The sequence below is a fragment of the Engystomops pustulosus genome, chromosome 6 (assembly GCF_040894005.1).
Source record: "Engystomops pustulosus chromosome 6, aEngPut4.maternal, whole genome shotgun sequence".
Classification (NCBI taxonomy): Eukaryota; Metazoa; Chordata; class Amphibia; order Anura; family Leptodactylidae; genus Engystomops; species Engystomops pustulosus.
This window is the reverse complement of record NC_092416.1, coordinates 58660264-58681908: the sequence shown is the minus strand read 5'-3', so window position 1 is coordinate 58681908 and position 21645 is coordinate 58660264. Positions and strand designations below refer to the sequence as shown.

The following is a 21645-nucleotide window of genomic DNA, read 5'->3' as shown; positions in this document are numbered from 1 at the left end:
TGGAGTATAATAGTCAGGTTATAATAATGTCCTGTGTATGATCAGCTTATTATAATGTCATGTGTATTATCAGGTTATAATAATGTCCTATGTATTATCAGGTTATTATAATGTGTTGTATAATCATCATCAAGTCGTGATGATCTGCAGCATCTTGGGAGCTGTATACATCTGCTATCATGGGATCATTTCCCTGTGCAATGTGCTGCATCACTTATTGTGCGCCCCCATTATCATCCGGAATAATCGCTGCATGCTTTGTTATAACGTATACAATATAACGCGTAATTAATTTGATCTACAGTCGTATTACGCGTAGTGCTTTGTTTTCCACGCCTCTCTGTGTTTATAGATGGGGGCAAAAAAGCAACTAAGAAGGATTTCAGGGAAGCATTTCTGCCCCCAAGTTGTGGGTTTGACTTGTATATTATAAAATATGGTTGTGGCCCTTTAAGTGTTCCATGAAAGGGTTAAAGTTTTACACTGAGCTCATTAGGCGTCTAATTGCGGTAATTGCCCATGGTTATAGAGATATAGAGATACTGTAAGGACATGGACAGTAGAAAGAAAGGACCAGAAAGAAACTGTATGGGGGATCCCTTTAATTGGCCTCTCCCCCTCCCTATGTGTTATAGGTACGGCATTGAAATTCTATTGTGACGTCACAATACTCTGAGGTGGGAGGATGTTTGTGGTCACGTAATGTCTGGCTGATATTTGTGCAAGTTCTTGAAGTCATTGAGTCGTCTTCTGCTGTCACATTGTTAGGGATTTTGATTTAGTTGTTTCGGACTTTGTTTCTGGGAAAGCTGGGTTACTATTAATATGGAGACCAATTCTGTTATGTTTTTTTTGGAAAACAATATTGCAGCTAACATTGAAGTGGTAAACCAGCTTTTCTGTGCTCCTGAATGGCAAATTCATGTTGAGTGTTTAACCCCCTTAGAGATTCTATATATTTTGGTGTTATTATAGAGCGACATCCGAACAGCTCCACAGGATATGGTGCACTTCTCTGGCCTCCACAAGAGAATGCAAAAACAGATTTTTTGCGTATTACTTTTCTATACTATGGTTATATAAAATGAAGGGAGAAGCAATGGCACTTCCTCGGTTTGATGGACTAACTAGACCAGGCACAACTCTAACAATCAGAGTTCCTTTTCTAGGTACATAAGTTAAAAATATTTTTAATATTAAAATAAAAAAATTAAATAATACTTTAATGTGAAAGTCATGCCCTTGACAGAGTTACCTGTGAAGGTCACATGCCCGGGCCCTATAAGAATCAGATGCCTCCTGGTGCTGGATCCAATACATTGGACAGCATGAGCAGCTTAATGCTCAGGGTATTGGACTCCCATCGATCACATACTGATGACCTGTCCTGAGTATAAAAAAAATGGGTGATATGACATAGCTAGATGATAGATGTTGGTCCTTCCTCTGGAACCCCCATATATCTAAGGAACGGATGTCCGCTGACCCCTTCTCACAGCTGGGCTCAACAGAGGGAAAATCATCTAATGGCTCATGCACACATGTGAAATGAGGACATTGGACAGCGGTCGCACACGCAGTTGCCGGAAGGGTATTGGACCTCTTTTTCCAAGATAGGTACAGGTCCCAGAGGAAGGACCGCAGTTATCATTTGATAAATGTTCTAGATGGGAAACTTAAAAATAAGGTATAAGCAAGTACATGACAGATTCTGAATATTCATACTTGTCATCATGATCACACTGAGGTAATGTTTTAAAGAAAACAGCACAACTATGTTGCAGGAAGTAAAAACCGTAACAAGAGCACAGCCGTGTGACGACACAACCGCGAGGCGTCAACCCGGGAATAAAAATACATTTTTCACAGTCCTGTTACTATCACCAACAATACATAAAAAAGAATAAAAACAAGCAGAACAGTTCTCATTTTATAAACTGCTTGGCATCTGTACTTCAATCTGTGTTTGGCTGCTGCGGGCAACAAGGGCACTTTAAGGTATTTATGAGGCTAGTGGATGGGAAACTATCATAGAGTACGTAAATCATATCTATAGAAATAAGTTCTCTTTTACAAAAAATAATCAATGCCCTAGATTTATAAAAAGTGATGCAAACTGCCTTACAGGATGCGCTGGATTATTCAATACTGGCAAATGAGGGTATATTTATCATATGCTGGCACTTGTGCGCCTCGATATGATAAAGCCACCCTCCCACCACCACCTCCGCTATGGCAGCTACATGAAGAGGCATAGACCTCATGATGTATCTGCCAGGCCAGGGGTAGTTTTCAGTAAAAATCCGCAAACATTAACCGGTGAATGTTTGCTGATTTTTAAAATAAGTCGCAGGAATAATCGCAATTTCTTGAATATTGAAAGAAAATTGTGGCTATATCAGTGCTTGTATGCCAAAAATTGGTGTAGAAGCACTTATAAATCTCCCCCTAGGTATTGAATTATTTGGCGCAATCTGCACTGCTATGAGAAGTGTGCACCGTTATCTTTTTGGTGCACATACAACGTGCAACACAACTGCGTCGAATTGCAGTAATAAATGTGTTTTAAACTCTGACTAAGCACTACCAAACCCCTTTAGGTGCACAGTTTTGGACAAAGTGCGGCCTAGACACAAAAGTGGCGCAAACACTTTATAAACACCTGTACACGTTCCAAAGATGTTTTGGAGGACAATTAGACAGAAAACTGGCACAAGCACATTAATGTATCTAGGCCATTGTCCGATCCCTAAAACAGGCAGTGGAACATGACTTGGTTGTAAGCCAAACCAGATACTTATTTGCAGACAGATTTTTCATGGGCCTCTGACCCAGCCAAACCAACACTTTGCCCTTTACTTATGAAGGGCAAGAACACTGTGTCCGGTTCTGCTTTCATCCAAGACATGTTCCAAGGTCAGGTGTGTTTAAAGGGTCAGTCGATGACACATGTGCTACAGATAGCACTATTCACATAGCTTTATTTTATTTTTTTGGTAAGAGAGGTACTTTTCAAAGCTTGAAGACTTCTTACACCTTTATGCTATCCAACAAAGAAACACTGGGGGACGTTTCACCGCACAGCTATTCTTGTTCCCAAATTAGCAAGTTTACTGTAATTGATTCTGGAAATTGTTGTGAATTACAGCTTTAAGGAAATCTAGCATCAAAATCCATCATGATAAACCAGGGACACTTACTCATATATCCAGGCACAGTGACGGTGCTTATTTTCTTATATTTATTATCCTTAGCCTCCTTACTTCTAAAATAAACCTTTTAAAATTATGCTAATGAGCCTGAGGGGTGTTACCAGAGCCCCTCATCATGTCTTTTCACTCGTTACAATAAGTAGAACATGTCCCCTTGCTCTTTCCCTCCTTTCTCTTCCTCTAGAAGCAGCAGGGGGAGGGGATAGCTCTGCTCATCGTAACAGCTAGTGAAGAGACATTACTGAAGGGGCATACATAATAAGATTACAGAAAATATATGAAAATGCTGGTGCACATCCCAATCAGAAGATCAAAAACTTTTCTTTATTAAGGAAGCCATTAAAATGTCATAGTAATCATCACAACAAAGGACAGAAAAACCTACGCGTTTCAGCTCAACAGAGTTTTACTCATGATACCATGAGATACCATGAGTAAGGCTCTGTTGAGCTAAAATGCGTAGGTTTTTCTCTCCTACCTACTATGCTGTTATGTATGCTATGTAATTTTAATGGATTCCTACGTTTTTTTTACTTCCGTTTATAATATGCTCCGGCATTTTTCATATATTTTCTGAATTGTTGCCGACATCATCCTCAGTCAACAAGGAGCAGCGGAGGTTGCTCTGATAAAAGAACTTCTGTCTGAACATTTGTCTATTTCTTTGATTATGTACTTCCTGTTTAACCAGTTGCAATGGACAGAATCTTTATCCTATCAGCGTTGGAACCAGGTTACTGACATCAACAAAAAAGTCCACACTTGACCAAGTTTAGTATTATTCTGTCTGCTTATATCTGGCATCTTCTGATCCCTTGGTTTGTCTTTCTGGTTATTCCTATTGTCTATCGATTCAGTACTTCGTTGTCCCCCAGGTTTTTGACTCTGCCCTGCCGACTTTTCTTATTTATTAGCTGGTCTTGTCGTTGTCTGCTGTTGTCACTGAAAAATAAAGGGTGACTTTCATCCAGTTACTGACCACTGCCTAGGGTGGTTTCAAGTAAGTAGGTAGGGAAAATCTGTGGTTCAGTTGTAGTAAAGTTTTTGTTCTTCTTTCTGTTCCCAATCCAATTAATTATTTTTGTCCATTATACCATTTCCAAGATATTTCCAGTTTAAAGCATATGCAGTTGGTGCACCCAGTGCATGCGCTCAGCACCCGGTTTACTGCTATTCCTGCGTATATTACTTGTCTCTTATTCCTATATCTCCCAATGCTCTCCGGGTGCTGAGGACTTAACTTGGATACACCAACTTCCTCATTAGCAAATGGATTAAAATTAGGTTTTCTCAAAAATGGCAAAATTAACAGAAATAATAAAGATATTTTTTAAATAATAGTACATTTCTCTGCAACATGCTACAAGCAGATTTTTCAGTTTGGGGATGGTTTAAACACCCTTTTAATCTAAGCCAATTCGATTTAAAAGCCACATCTCTCTCTATTTTCTTAAAAGGCTGAAATATCTATATTGTATACTGAACGTGATGTGTCCTATAAATGAGCAGCATGTACTACTTGTACCACACAGGAGAACGCACTAGTGTGCATGCAACTTTAAGTCCTTTAAATGGATCTAAGGGAAGTTAATGTACTAAATCTGAATGTGTGCCTGTCAGTGAAGCAGCTGTCCAATACTCCTGATATATCTGATGCTCTCTGACTTGTGTGGAAGTCAGATGCTCCTGCAATGTCCTAGATGTAATCACTGATGGTCTATTCAACTTACATGCACATTGCATGGTCTTTGTTATTTACAGTAACTTGTACCATAGTAAATATACAGCACATGTACTGTATATAGCAATACTGTCATTGTGCAGCTAGAAATCCAGGGGAGACAACTCAATCTATTTTTTTATTTATAATGCACCAAAATATATCAGTCAAACATGACAATGTCAATTAAAAAGTTTATTTTTGGAGTCCGAGAGAGACATGGAGAACCCAGAGGAAGCCACACACATGCAGAAGGACATACAGACCCTAGGCAGATTGTGCTCTTAGTTGGATTCAAAACTAGTCCACCAGCGCCAATAGGGCCAGCACCAATTTAGCCTTATCAAGGTTATTTCAGAAAATACATACAGAGTTTTATTCATTATAGACATTTTTCCCATTCCTCCTGCGCTGCCCTAAGTTGGACTCACAGCCGGTCCAATAGAATCAAATTCATATTTACTGCAATCATGCATTTATCCCGTCTCGTAGATAAATGTATTTTATGAAAAAAAGTCACTGACTCTTCATACCTCCGTTATTCATTACTATTGATCTTCTATTGGCAACAGCTATAAACTGCAAAAATGGAATATCTCATTTGCACCATCTTAATTTTTCATTTAAAAAGTTGCTAATTAAAGGCAGAATTATTTAAAAAATTCCATACGGGCTGGATCAGGAGTAACAAAATAAAAAAAAAATCTTACCCTGCTCTTGTTCCTGGTTCCAGTGTCTCAGATTCTCAGAAAACCCATTTATAGTGTATATCACATTGTCACATTAGACAGAAACTTTGGGTCTCCACATTCATTGTGATTTGTGCTTGAAATTGGTGCACATTACAGTTGAAAAGTATATGTTGAGATATTTCAGTTTCTGGCACAAAGGTAGTCAAAGACACACATATTTATGATGAAACCTTTAAGGGAACCTTCCATGACATTTTCACAAATACAGCTAGTGACATGTTCCTATAGAGCCCCATTTACTAACTGTTGCCCTTCTTTTAGTTAAAAATTTGTTTATCTTACATCCCCATAAATCAACCTTACGGTATGTTACCTAGCATCGAGGTGGGGGGGGGGCGAATCCTGCTCGGCCAGCTCCTCTCATCTACTCCTAAGTCCTATGCCTCTTCTCAGCATGTTATATTACCAGGGTGATGTCATCTAAGGTCCTGTTTAAACGTCTACCCCACGTATGTATTTGATCACATGAAATCCCAACATGCCTCCATGGACTGCTTCTCATCCCCATCCTACATGGAGGCATGCTGCAATTTTATTTGATCAGATACATACCTGGGGTAGAAGTTTAAAATGTAACAGAACCTTAGATGACATCACTCTGGTCACATGACATGAAGTGGCCATTGATGTAACAGATCTCTCTCTCAATGTTCCGAACAACAGCATGTCAATCATGAACAAGGAGGCAGGGAAAATTATTGGGTGATTTGCATAAACTGATGTTTTAAAATTGCAGTCGTGGAAAGAAACCATTTAGAGATAAGGGCAATGCTTTTTAATTATAGTTTTAATGAAGTATTTATTTTGAGTGACTTAATTTAAACGACAGATTCTCTGGTGCATCTTCGTCCAACATATTTCACGTAAAAAGGCAAAACAAAAGGCAGTACAATTGATGCATAATACAAGGGTCTTCTTTGATAAGGGGTCCATATAGCGGATGTACAAGTCCCAGCATATTGTAGGATATCGGGACCTTACAGAGAGAGGGACAGGGATAGTCGGGTTACATAGCCCAGCATTTAAGGATGTATGAGGGGAGGGGGATTTAATGCCCAGTATGTCCAGGCTGATTTTATGGGTTTAAGGGAACAATGAAGAGAGAAATATTAGATTGAGAACTACTTCTACCACTAGGGATAGAGCATAACAATTAGAGGATTCTTGCTACTCCCAGGTTCTGAGCAGCGTAAGCAGAATGAATGAGCCATACTGCTGTATCCCTTTAATCATTGTTAAGAAAAGCACAAATTATGGAACTTTGAACAAGAATAAGGCAACTCCTACAAAAATTATCATAATAGTTTACAGCACAGATGTTTAGACTCTAAAATGAAATAGTGTAATCTTGTAGGCCAACAATAAACTTCATTAAAGGCACTTTGGAGATACAGTGTACGCAGTAGACAGAGCGCATAAATGGTGGTCTGAAGGGACATACAATTGTACAATATGCATATTTGGTCCATATAATGAAAGAATCATCTCCACAGAAAAAAAAAACATAAAGGAAGCATATACGTGCAGAGAAAATCGAATGACAATAAAGTCAAGTACTGAGCAGAGGCTCTTATATCATCAAACAAGTTCAAATACGAAAAAAACAAACACAAAGCACCCATCAACACGCCTGCACCATGTCTCCACACAAGGGCCGCCACTTACAATAGAATTCGACGAGGGCGGTAAAAAAGACCTCTATATGTCATGGGTTTTGTAATTAGGATGGAATTTGGGGAAAAATTGTGGAAGGCAACTTAAACCATTAGTCCCAGATAGCGTGCAACTTCTTATCATTCTTCCTGTGAATAAACAACCAGACAAGAGTATTGTTAACTGCCTTGATACAGTGCCGGAGAGAGGGAGGATGAAATTCTAGCTACTGTTTTCTTAGCATAATACAAGGTTTCGGTAAGGGAAGCTCTTTCTGTAGTAGATTGGAACAGTTCAGTATCTACCAGGAGAAAAAACTTTGTCAGGGACTGCCACTATCATTTTATCAAACAGAAATTTTAAACCTTTTCCCAGAACCCCTTGACCACAGGATAAGACCATATTAAATGAAAAAATGTGCCCAAGGTCTCCGAGCTCTTAGGACAGAGGTCTGAGAACCTAGGGTGAAATTTACTAACTCTGCTAGTAGTGAGGTATGCTTGGTTAAATTATGTAAACCTTCTACCTCCTAAGTTAGGACGGACCAGTTTGGGCAAGGAGCGGGCAAGATTCCAATCCTCTGTCAAAGGACAAAGTTCACTCTCCCAGCGCGCCTTTGTTGGAGCGGTGTTCGGTCAGTGTGGGTGCACAGTAACTCACTATACAACCATGAAATGAGGGCTCATGCTGGGTTGAAATAGTGTTGTCTTTTAATTAAATAAAGTAGTATTTTGAGGATCTATTTACAGTAATTTTCTCTAATATGGCATTCCAGATGTCCCAGTAGAGATTTTTGAGCAAAGCCCTATTGCTTTATACCACACCTAGGATCTAGAGCTTAATTTTTGAGATTTGCGAATGACCTTTATTGTTCTGACAATATGAACATGCACGATGCAGATGTCATGGGCTCCGGGTGGATGATGAATGTTCTGCTAAATGGTCTAGACTGAAATCAGGAGACATAACTAATTAATATACAGGGTGGGCAAGTGTTACAAGACAGCAACCACAGAATGGAGAGGAATAGAGAGCCACAACAAATGACAAAAAAACGATACTAAATACTATAATAAAAGAAATGAATGAACATTTATAATTTCTCAAAATACCACACAATGGGGCAGGTTCTTCAGTGTTATCCTTGCATTTATGTTACTGTACTTAGATTGCATAATAACATGCCAATAACTCGTTAAAACATAGATAAAGGGACCCGACATGCTGCTGGAAAGCCTCCTGCGAAACAGAATTATAGGTTTTCTATAATTTTAAAGGGATCCCAAAAATAGCAGTTCTTATACTTCTGCGGTTTGTAAACCTGGTGACCATAGTTCTGGACGGCAACTAGTTTTATACAGGCAGTCCCCCACTTAAGGACGCCTGACTTACAGAAGACCCCAAGTTACAGATGGACCCTTCTGCTCCCTGTGACCTCTGGTGAAGTTCTCTGGATGCTTTACTTTAGTCCCAGACTGCAATGATTAGCTGTAAAGTGTCTGTAATGAAGCTTTATTGGTCATCCTTGGTCCCATCCCAGAAAAAAATTTAGAAACTCCAATTGTCACAATAAACATTTTTGTCTGGATCTACAATTATAAAATATACAGTTTCGACTTACATACAAATTCAACTTTAGAACAAACCTATGGACCCTATCTTGTATGTAACCCAGGGAATCCCTGTACTTTTGTTCACCTGGTTTGCCCTGAGCCATGGTTTGTCATTTTGCTTTGAGTATTAAAGAGCTACAAACCTTACCAAACATCTAGCTGCAATACCATTTCCTGCCACTAGAGTAATAGAGGCTCACCCATGTCTCTGCCACTGCACGTAGCAAGGTTCTTCACAGTCACTGAATGACTTGGTGAACATCAGTAGCTCAGGATGATGATGATGAGGATGATTATTCTTTGTGTAGGACGAGTAGACGTTTCTAAAGTGCTTCCTAAATCCCCAGCTTGATTGCAGAAGAGCCATTACACAGAAATACAAGACAACTACAAGGCAATTCGGCCATTTCTTGATTGAGATCATTTCCTCAAACTTAGAGGTAAAAAGAAACCCTCTCAAATCTAAGACAGGCTCTCTAGCCCCAACTTTTTTGCAGGGATTCGTAAGAGTGTCGAGAATAGACAAAATGGTGTAGACCTGGGCACTGCACTGATATGCCCAAGAACTTGTCAGATTTTTTTAATGCACAGAACTCTCATTGACGTTGAAAGACAAGCACTCAAAAAGTCAAGTTATGAAAAGTTGAACATGTACCATGTTGTTCAACCAACATTGACTGATGGTCCTTGTCATATAAAGGAATAGACTCTCTGTAAAGTGGTGGTCCCTGAGCCGCAGCACCAGACACAATCCATTAACAGGTGTAAAACTTGACCCCGTTGGCACCAATAAATTTACTGATTTGTATCTGCACCACATTACCAATTTTGCAAACTCTAGGTGGTCCTCAAATAATTCAATGTCATGGATCTGTCTTTCCATCTAGCGATCTATCTGGTTGACAAATGTAAAGTCTGCAATTATTATTGTTATTATTTGAGAGGTTTTGGTATGAAATATAATACCAAATATTTTACTGCATAAGGCCTCTATAAAACAAATGTATGAAAACAGGCACATTCATTTCAATGGGCAATATGGTCATTCCACTCTTTTTTTGGATTTTTCAAAACTAACACTTTGAAATATAAGTGTATGAAAAATATCAAGATACATAGTAGCACGACATATTAAACCAGATGACATAGAGAGGAAACATTTGTAACATACAAAGAATATTATCAAGATAAAGGCCAAGATATGAAAGCAGCTTAGTTATCATAACAGTGTTCTCAGCAAAGCAATCTAGCGTTATAGGTGTCCCACTGAGTCTGGGTCTTTTCGAACATACATGCTGTACATACATATCATACATACATTACCGAACATACATACTGTACATACATACATTACTGATCATACATGCTGCACATACAGACCATACATACATTACTGAACATACATGCTGTACATACATACATTACTGAACATACATACTGTACATACATACATTACTGATCATACATGCTGTACATACAGACCATACATACATTACTGAACATATATGCTGTGCATACATACCATACATACATTACTGATCATACATGCTGTACATACAGACCATACATACATAACTGATTATACATGCTGTACATACATACCATACATACATTACTGAACATACATGCTGTACATACACACCATACATACATTACTGAACATACATACTGTACATACATACAATACTGATCATACATGCTGTACATACATACCATAAGTACATTACTGAACATACATATTGCACATACAGACCATACATGAATTACTGATCATACATGCTGTACATACATATCATACATACACTACTGAACATACATACTGTACATACATACCATACATACATTACTGAACATACATGCTGTACATACGGACCTTACATAAATTACTGAATATACATGCTGCTCATACAGACCATTCATACATTACTGAACATACATGCTGTACATACAGACCATTCATACATTACTGAACATACATGCTGTACATACATACATTACTGATCATACATGCTGTACATACAGACCATACATACATTACTGAACATATATGCTGTGCATACATACCATACATACATTACTGATCATACATGCTGTACATACAGACCATACATACATTACTGAACATACATGCTGTACATACAGACCATACATACATTACTGAACATACATGCTGTACATACATACATTACTGAACATACATACTGTACATACATACATTACTGATCATACATGCTGTACATACAGACCATACATACATTACTGAACATATATGCTGTGCATACATACCATACATACATACATTACTTATTATACATGCTGTACATACAGACCATACATACATTACTGATTATACATACTGTACATACATACATTACTGAACATACATGCTGTACATACATACCATACATACATTACTGAACATACATACCATACATACATACATTACTGATCATACATACTGTACATACATACCATAAGTACATTACTGAACATACATGTTGCACATACAGACCATACATGAATTACTGATCATACATGCTGTACATACATATCATACATACATTACTGAACATACATACTGTACATACATACCATACATACATTACTGAACATACATGCTGTACATACATACCATACATACATACATACATTACTGAACATACATGCTGTACATACATATCATACATACATTACTGAACCTACACGCTGTTCATACAGACCATACATACATTACTGAACATACATGCTGTACATACGGACCTTACATAAATTACTGAACATACATGCTGTTCATACAGACCATTCATACATTACTGAACATACATGCTGTACATACATACATTACTGAACCTACACGCTGTTCATACAGACCATACATACATTACTGAACATACATGCTGTACATACGGACCTTACATAAATTACTGAACATACATGCTGTTCATACAGACCATACATACATTACTGAACATACATGCTGTATATACATACTGAACATCTTCACTCAAACACTCATGGTATATATGTACATATCACACATGATGTACATATACATGACACACACAGGTCCATATACCTACCTCTCCCGCTGACACACTGCTGACTGCTGTTATCCCAGTAGACATTAGACACCCATGTAGCCCGTGTATACTTCCTCCTTTCTTCTTTGGTGTCCATTGATGCCGGGAACAGCATGGACCTACAGGCCACTGACAGGAAGCTGCAGAGCAGACCCAGGGGCTGTTGGGGCGGAGCCTTTGCTCTCCATGGCCTCCTTCTTTGCAAAATCAACTTTTAAAATGATGCTAATAAGTCTGAAGGGCTATGGGTGTGTTACAAAAGCTCTTTCTGCTCTGGCTTCACAAGCCATCTCACAGCACTAGATGGATCACAATGGGGCACATTTACTAAGGCTTTGCGGCACACTTTTGTTAGACTGTGCACGTTCTTCTAGGATAAAAAGGCTTAAACAGGTATTTAAGAAGTGTGTGCGATGTTATTGTACCCTTTTGTGGCGCAGCTCCTCTGGCTTCCATGCGACACAACTTAGGGGGCACAGACAGTCCAACTGATTCGGACTGAGCTTGTATTAAACTTGCAAATTGTGTTGCACGCCCTATGTTAAAGGTGCACCACAAAAAAGATGGTGAACTCTGTCGAGCCAGTGCAGGGAAGCGACATATTCATGATTTCTGGCGCACAATTTTAGCAAATCGCCACGTGCAGCCCGCGGACCCTTTTTATCTGGCCCTCACCGCGGCATCCCTGCGCCATCATGCTCACTGATGGCGCAGCGGTGCTGTAATTTGTTACCTAGCCTCTGCGAACCCGGGTGCTGTGAGGAGGCCCAATTGCCAGGAGACGTTGGCTCCTCGCAATGTCAATCACCGCCACAAGAGGTCGCCCTCTCTCCCTGCTCTTCCGAAGCTGACGGGTCAGTCAGATGTGGGGAGAGCAGAAGAGTGGCTGCTGAAGGAACACGCTGGACCCAGGTATGTATGAGATTTTTTTTTAATAGTACTGCTGGCCATTTTAGTGGATTGTGGGGACCCTGGTTATGATGAGGGGACATTATACAATTGGGGGGGGGGCATGGAGAAGGGGACATTATACCATGAGGGGGGCATGCATGAGGGGGGAATTATACCATGAGGGGGGCATGCATGAGGGGACATTATACCATGAGGGGACATTATACCATGAGGGGACATTATACCATGAGGGGGGCATGCATGAGGGGACATTATACCATGAGGGGGGCATGCATGAGGGGACTTTATATCATGAGGGGGGCATGCATGAGGGGACATTATACCATGAGGGGGGCCTGCATGAGGGGACATTATACCATGAGGGGACATTATACCATGAGGGGGGTATGCATGAGGGGACATTATACCATGAGGGGGGCATGCATGAGGGGGCTTTATATCATGAGGGGGGCATGCATGAGGGGGCATTATACCATGAGGGGGGTATGCATGAGGGGACATTATACCATGAGGGGGGCATGCATGAGGCGACATTATACCATGAGGGGGGCATGGAGAAGGGGACAGTATACCATGAGGGGGGCATGCATGAGGGGACATTATACCATGGGTTGGGGGCATGCATGAGGGGACATTATACCATGAGGGGGGCATGCATGAGGGGACATTATACCATGAGGGGGGTATGCATGAGGGGACATTATACCATGAGGGGGGCATGCATGAGGGGACATTATACCATGAGGGGGGCATGGAGAAGGGGACAGTATACCATGAGGGGGCATGCATGAGGGGACATTATACCATGGGTTGGGGGCATTATACCATGAAGGGGAAATGTTTATTATAAGGGAGACATAAATGAGTGGGGCATGTTTATACTCAGGGGACATATTAATAATGAGGGGACATATTATTGACTACTGGCGGAGAGCATATTACTGACTATTGGGGCATATTACTAAAATATTATTATTAAAATAAGATATGTGCAGTGTACAGAGGAATTTCTTATTTTTTTTTTAAACTTTAGTCCGGCCCTCCAACAGTCTGAGAGACCAGGGAACGGCCCCCTATGTAAAAAGTTTGGGGACCCCTGGCTTAGAGAGTCCCACCCACAGCCTGGGATTTTACACTGACCATCACTGAGTGATAGAAGCTAAAACAGAAATAAAATGGAGTAAGGGGGTTAAAAATTATCTTTACTGTCACTAGGGGATTAACATTTTTAATTTTCTTTCATTGGCAAACCTCTTTAACCTGTTGTTAGACTGTGCAGCAGCACATCTCATTCTCCCCTTCACCTCTGCACTGCCTGTATTCTTAGTGTAGTGAGCAGTGAGGACACAGTTGGAGGGGGGGGGGGGGGAAGTGCTCAGATTGTAACAACCTGTAAATCTGAAGCACAGTGTTTCTGTGATAACACACCCATAGCCTTTCAGGCTCATTAGTATAAGATTAAAAGTTTATTCTAGATGAAAATGAGCCATAACAAATATAAGAAGTTTATGATGTTTGATTTTGATGGTAGATTTTCTTTAACCTCTTCTATAAGACTCTGATGCAGCCCCATCTTGAAAATTCTTTGGACACTGATCCAAAAAAAACCCCATCAAAGAGTAACATGAAGTTCAAAGAAGGGCAAATAAATAAATTTTCTATCTTTGTTATGAAGAAAAGTTAACCAAACAAAATATATTTAGTCTGGAGAAGAGCATGCTGCAGGGGATATTATCCTACTTGCCATTTATCCTCATATGTCTGGGAGAGTGAAATATCCTGCAGTTTATATATATTACGGCACTTCCTCTCAATGAAGGGTATTACTAGCATGTGCCATTATTACATAAAGGGGCAATTCAGATTCTAAAAGTGGAGACTGTCTCAGTTAGTGATTCGAAAAAGAAATACGCATGGTGTACCATGGTGTCTGACATCTCAGTCGGAGTAATAAGTGTAAGGATCCGTTAGTAGAACAGTTGAAGCCACAGCATCAATATGAGTAATATTGGAAAAGAAATAGATAGAAATAGATATTAGAGGTGGGTCAGGCGAAAACGGATATCAATGTTAGTGGAATTATCACAGTTATAAGGTTGTTGAAAGGCTTTCACGAAACATCCAAGCATGGAAATTATTGGTTCATAAAAGATTTATTGAATGAATTTATTTAACCCCTTCACGACTGCCTAAGTGCTATATACGTCCTATTTGCACATGACCTCTGCAGAAAGGACGTATAAAAACGTCATGACAAGCTATCTTCAAATGGTTATATATCCTGAACCCTGGTGCGTAGAAACACAAGGAGAATCTCCCCTTTAATATGATAAGTGGTTTGTGTATAGAAGCTTAACATAACTGTGTTTCTAGGTGCCAGGGTTCCGGAGATATAAGCATTAGAAGCGTTCCCCCCTCCAGCTGTTGTCCCTGTAGCTACTGTAGCTGAATCTGAGAAAGGGTGATGGAATATTGCTGTACATATTTCTAACCTATTTTGATAAAAGTTACTACTCATTAAAAAAAAAACCTTTAAATCGGAAAAACGCTTGTTTTTTTTCACATTTGTAGTCAATCATTAGCACATTTTATAAAGAAAAATATATGTAATTAATAAAATTATCCTATCAAGTAAAATTGTCTCATGTCATGAAAAACAAAGTGAAAATTGTTATGATACAAAGCTTTTCCAGAGATATAGTCATTTGAAGAAGTGCATAGAACATCAAAAATTGACCTGGACATTCAGGCACCAATGACTATTGGTCACAAAGGGATTAAAGGGAACCAGTGATCAGGATTACACATTGTCACCTAATGACAGGATCCCATAGACAGGTTAATACCAATTCCCAATCTGCTTTTATAAATAAGATTATTGGTTCCACTTGCTTTTATAAGTATTTAAAAGTATACCAGGCTCCCTGCCAGTAAAAGGGCTAATCCTCACGTCCCAGCTATCTTTTAGTAAAGTTTAATAAGCGGGTATGTAAATTTATTTAAGCGGCTACTGGGGCGTGGAGTAGCCGGACATGAGGCTACACGTCGCGGCTACTCCACACCCCAGTAGCCTCATGTCCAGCTACTCCACGCCCCAGTAGCTGCTTAAAAAAATGTACATACCTGCTTATTAAAGTTTACTAAATGATAGCCAGGCATGAGGATTAGCCCAAAAAAGGGCTATCCTCACGTCTCATTCATCCACCTACCACCCGATCTACCTTTATAGGTAGAATCGTGGTGGTAAGTTCCCTTTAAGTCATGGGGCGTCTGTTACAAGGCTGTGAGTCTTTGTATCATCATCATTATTTCCTCTCTGCTCTGCTAGCTCTTCCCTCCATCCTCCCTTCCCTCCTTTCTCATACAGCCGTCATCTCACTTCGTGCTCCAAGCAAACATCTTTTAGCTCATGTCTGCAGGAGGAAGTGAGAGATAGCAGAGCAGACAGGAGATAATGATGATGACACAGGGATTGCCACCTTCCTCAGGAACTGCTGTGACTTGATCCTCTTTGCTGGCTGGGAGCCAGGTATACTTTTAAAGGAACCAGTAATGTTAATAATAAGGGCAGATTTAGTATTTAGCCTGTGTGAATTTTACATTAGGTAAAAATGTGTGACGCTGGTAATAGGTTCCTTTAGGAACAAATAATTTACGCAAGTGTATTACCACAAAAGAAAAGGAGTTACAGCGTTCATATAAAATCAATACATATAAATCTTTATTTTTGACACAAGACAACACAAAATTGTACTGTCATACACTATTAAAATGATGTAATTAGTGAATTTTATGCAGAGGAAATCCAAAACAAAAGGTCCAGTGAGACAAAAAAAAAACGCATGACTACATGGCAGGGTATATTGCTAGGTTCTATAATAAGCACATCAATATGAAGTAACAGACAAGTGTCCTACCCATTGTATGCTGTCTGTGGCTGCGGACTCCCCAACGCGCGTTTCGCCCACGCTTCTTCAGGGGGTACCCCTGGTATGTACAAAACCTGAGAAACAGGCAGATAAAGACGTAGTTGGAAATCCACTTTCTGCCTTTATCTCCGATTCTGTAAATCACAGAACGACAAGCCTGATGTGATCTGAAAGATGTGATTCCTATCTTTAATATGACACCATGTTTCTAGGATGTGTAGAGCCAAAGCTAGGGATGTCCAGTGACACTTCCCCTGAACCCTGTAAACTTGTAAAAATATGGCTCTTCTTGGCTCATTTTCACATGACTTTGGGGGAGATTTTTTTTTATAGGTAAAAGGAGATTTTGTATAAAACAGAGAATTCTAGAAAAGACATTTCCCACCCAACCTGAGGGTATGAGCAGTTTAATGGTGTAAAATCTGGTGATGGAGACTCTTTAAGTCATAAAACTTTAGGTGGGCGCGTGAAGATGTATTACCACGGGCAATTAGGTGTGTGGTGATGTCAAGCAGTTACAGGAAAAGGGCCTTGCAGATCAGATTTTATAACTAGTCAATGTATCAGTTTTTATTCTACTCTATTAAGCACCAGCACGCGACCAGTTCTTTCTGCCTTTTACCTCCTGGCATCCACACAACGACGTAATGAAGCACAAGGAAAGAACAGCTCCACTTGGCATAATCTTTGTCAGTGTAGTTGAAGTTTGTCAGCCAAAAGCTTGTCTTTTACTATACAAACAGCCAGTGAAGGGTAGCGAATGCTGTATAATGAAATCTATATACACTGCCTGGCACTGGTTGATATAGTATTATATCTTGTCATATAATCCATCATTATGGCTCAGGTTCCAAAGCAAAACTCAGACTGGTTAAATGGTGGCAATGAGTGTTTGCCCTAGAAAATGGTGGGTTCAATAATACATATATTTATATAACATCCAGGCTTTAGTGGAATTTAAGGATGGTCTGGGGGCCAATGTTTGGGTAAGAAAAAAAAACATGTATGTGCAACATCCCTGCCAATGGGCAAGCCAGAGGAGTAGTTGCGAATAAGCCCCTTGGACCATTTAGTACATCTAGAGGTAATTATGCAGCAGTAGATACTGCCTGGATAGGCAAGGGTTAATACTGGTTAATGTTTATCATCCAATAATGTTCCATCTTTGTAACTGGAGTGTGATTGGATAGTGAGATCACCTGACCTGGGATTAACAAAAACCCTTTGGGGAGGATTTAGGGGAGTAGGCCAGAGCCTTGCTACTGAGCATGAGGTCTTGGAACCCAGCTCCTGACAGAGGAGCACATCAACTCCACACTAAGTGATTAGAGACAGCATTAGAATCACCTCTAGTGAGCTCACACAGAACAACCAGGATTAGAGCTGCAGCTTCCAGCATTGGACACAGCTACATCCCAGCCTGCACCTACTACCAGGCTGCTGACCAAACTCCTGAGGTTCACTTTCCAAGATCACTCCCAGTAACCTGCCTCTGTACAGAATCGTTTGGCTTGTTGCTGCTGTTGGTTCGAATAAAGAACTGTAAGTTATTTTATTCACAACGTTTCCTCTGTCTTGTCCCTGCTACGGCTGTATCACCATCAAGGGCCCCCCCATCTATCACCCAGGGACTCAGACTACAGACACTAAGGGGTTGCCCAAGGGAGAACCAGTACATCAGCCTCTCCCTCATCTAATTTGTTGCACACGCCACCCGCTGGAGACCTGCCAGGCTGTGGGACAGCCCTCCGATCCCCATACCAAGCACCATGACACTAGCGTGCCTAGGCCGCAACCGCCAGCCACTCCGGTATCCTGAGCCCCCGGCTGCCTCCAGGCCCCAAGAGAAAAGGCTAGGCCCCGGTGGGGGATGTTGCATATGTATCTGGCATTTCCAGTTTACAGGCTGTGCGGTCATGGTACCTGCGTCGTTCACTGATTGGCCTCCTCAAACATGGGACGTCCCTTCTGTTTTTCAAAAGGCTTCAGGAGGAGGAGGTCAGTCATTGGATGAAGTGGGTCATTAGACCCCCGGGAACTTCTTGTTGGACATACTGCCCAAAAGTATTGGAGTGATACGGGAGCCGGAGCAGGTTAAGTCTTTGAAAATTATTGAAAAGCTTTCAATAAAACACAAAAACACCCCCAACCCCCAAAACCCCTTTAAAACCTTAGAGGGTGTGATGAAACAATCTATACCAGTGGTGCATATGACATCATATGAAAACCTATGATGCAGCCCAAGGTTATACCCAGGGATCATTCATTGTATAGTACAGAATTGGAAACCAGATTCCACCATGGAAGACCCTGTTGGTCTATATCATTGATGGGCAACCTTTTGAGCTTGGTGTGTCAAAATTCGCCAAAAAAACGAGCATAACTCGGGTGATGTGTCACCTTGACAAAAAAACATAATTTTGTGATATTTATAGTTTAAATAACAAATATGTATACTATTTAACTTCTAGGGTACTTTAACCGTAGGGTGTCTGATTGATCCTACCATGTACTGCCATACTACAGTATGGCAGTATATGGGGATTTTCCCAATCATCTATTACTATGTGCAAATCGCACATTGTAATAGATCGGCTACAATCAGACAGGTGTGGAAATGCTTAGTAACCTGTGAACTTTCTGTCATGAAAGTTCACAGGTTATAGCGAGGGCGCAGGCGCCGCTGTCTGCATCTCCCTCATGCCCTCTTGGCATGGAGAAGGTGTAAGGAGAAAAATAATCGCAATGTCTGGCGATTTGCAAGGCGTTGCGATTATTTCAGGGCTTGTACATCACAAAACTGACACACAAGCCCTGATGACTGTCTTCTATCATACAGTGCACTGACCTTACTTACTATATGATGAGAGTGGTTGTCCTCCCTTGCCCCTGCTGTGGAGATGGTCAGTGTAGAGGTGGCAGCTAATGGGACATCACACAAGGCAGCAGCGATGTGACCTCTGACTGTGCTGCCATCTTCCCCCCACCACAACTATCAGGAGCTGCAGAGGAGCCTCCTGGGTGTATGGCCGGGTCACCTCTCCTGCTGTGCCCCATGCTGATACCTGTGCTGACTGGAGACACTAGGCACAGCTCACACATGGGGAGGGGCCGGCCCGGGGGAGCAGGAGGAGGGGGGAGTGCTGGAAGCTCAGTGCAATCTCTCAGCCTCCCTGCTACTGCACCTGGTCATGTAGGATGAAACTTAACTCTCAGGCATCCGTGTGTCAGTGAAAATGGCTACGCGTGTCAGCACTGATACGCGTGTCATAGGTTAGCCATCACTGGTCTATATTAAAGGAAACCTGTCAGCAGACATTGACCTAAAAACCACAACCAGTATGTTGTGAAGCAGATTAAAACCACCCAGACATTTTTCTTTTATGATATTGTGGGGACACGTGGCGCCTTGGGGGGGGGAGTAATAGTTTTGGTGGTGGAAGGGTAGAGAAGGGGGGCTGCTGCGGACCCTGTGGCACGCAGGAGTACCTGCGGTTTAATTGGTAGGTAGCGATAAGACAGAAAAGTCCAAAGAAATACACAGGTAGGTCTATACGCGCTGCCCCTACAGCTAAAAATGTAATTTAGAGGTAAACTCCAAAAGAGTGTAGGAAGTTTTTTTTTTTAAATATAAAGTTTATTTTTTCAGTGGCGGACGACGCGTTTCAAGGACATATTGTCCTCTTCATCAGGTCCATAAGCATATTACTAGAGATGAGCGAACACTAAAATGCTCGGGTACTCGTTATTCGAGACGAACTTTTCCCGATGCTCGAGTGCTCGTCTCGAATAACGAACCCCATTGAAGTCAATGGGAGACTCGAGCATTTTTCAAGGGGACCAAGGCTCTGCACAGGGAAGCTTGGCCAAACACCTGGGAACCTCAGAAAAGGATGGAAACACCACGGAAATGGACAGGAAACAGCAGGGGCAGCATGCATGGATGCCTCTGAGGCTGCATAATCGCACCATTATGCCAAAATTATGGGCAACAGCATGGCCATGACAGAGTGACAGAATGAAGCTAGATAGCATCTAAAACATCCAATAATTGACCCTGACACTATAGGGGACGGCATGCAGAGGCAGCGGCAGCAGGCTAGAGAGTGTCATGGCGACATACCCTAAATGGACTCAGGCTTCAAACCAATGGGTGGCAGAGAGGAACCAAAGGAGGTGAGCAAGAAGCGCTCAAATAATATCGGTACATGATAAAAGTTTGCCAGTATATTTTGTGGATTACACAGCAGGGTGGCGACAAAGTTAACATGGAAGCCATGAAAACAACCCAAAATTCTGCCTGACACAGCTCGTTTGATAAGGGGACCATGTATGGAGGCAGTGAACTAGTAGTAGATTAAAGGTGCTGCAGTTAAAACTATGTTAGTTGGATCTTGGCATGGAGCTGGCGCTCCGCTGCCAGGCGAGCTTTCGCCAATCCAAGCCCCTGTCTATAGGCTACTCCCCAGACAGCACTTCTAAGAACCTTTTGTATAAGATCAAGTGTAGTAGCGTTCTTATAAGTTTAGGATATGGCGGGTGAGGGGAATGTAAACAGATGCGCAAGAAGCGCTGAAATAATATCCCTAAATGGTAAAAGTTTGCAAGTATATTTTGGGGATTACACAGCAGGGTGGCGACAAAGTTAACAACTTTGATGTGGAATGCCCTGTAATAGCTCTTGGGCGGTGTGCCTTTTATCGCCTAGGCTCAGCAGTTTCAGCACCGCCTGCTGTCGCTTAGCGACGGCACTGCTGCTGTGCCTAGAGCTACC

The 21645-nt window shown here is 41.1% G+C and overlaps 1 protein-coding gene across 6 annotated transcripts in view; it reads left to right on the top strand.

Moving 5' to 3' along the window:
* CHD5 (chromodomain helicase DNA binding protein 5) overlaps positions 1 to 21645 on the top strand; it is a 145686-nt gene that overhangs the window by 779 nt on the left and 123262 nt on the right. The gene's annotated exons all lie outside the window — the stretch shown is intronic.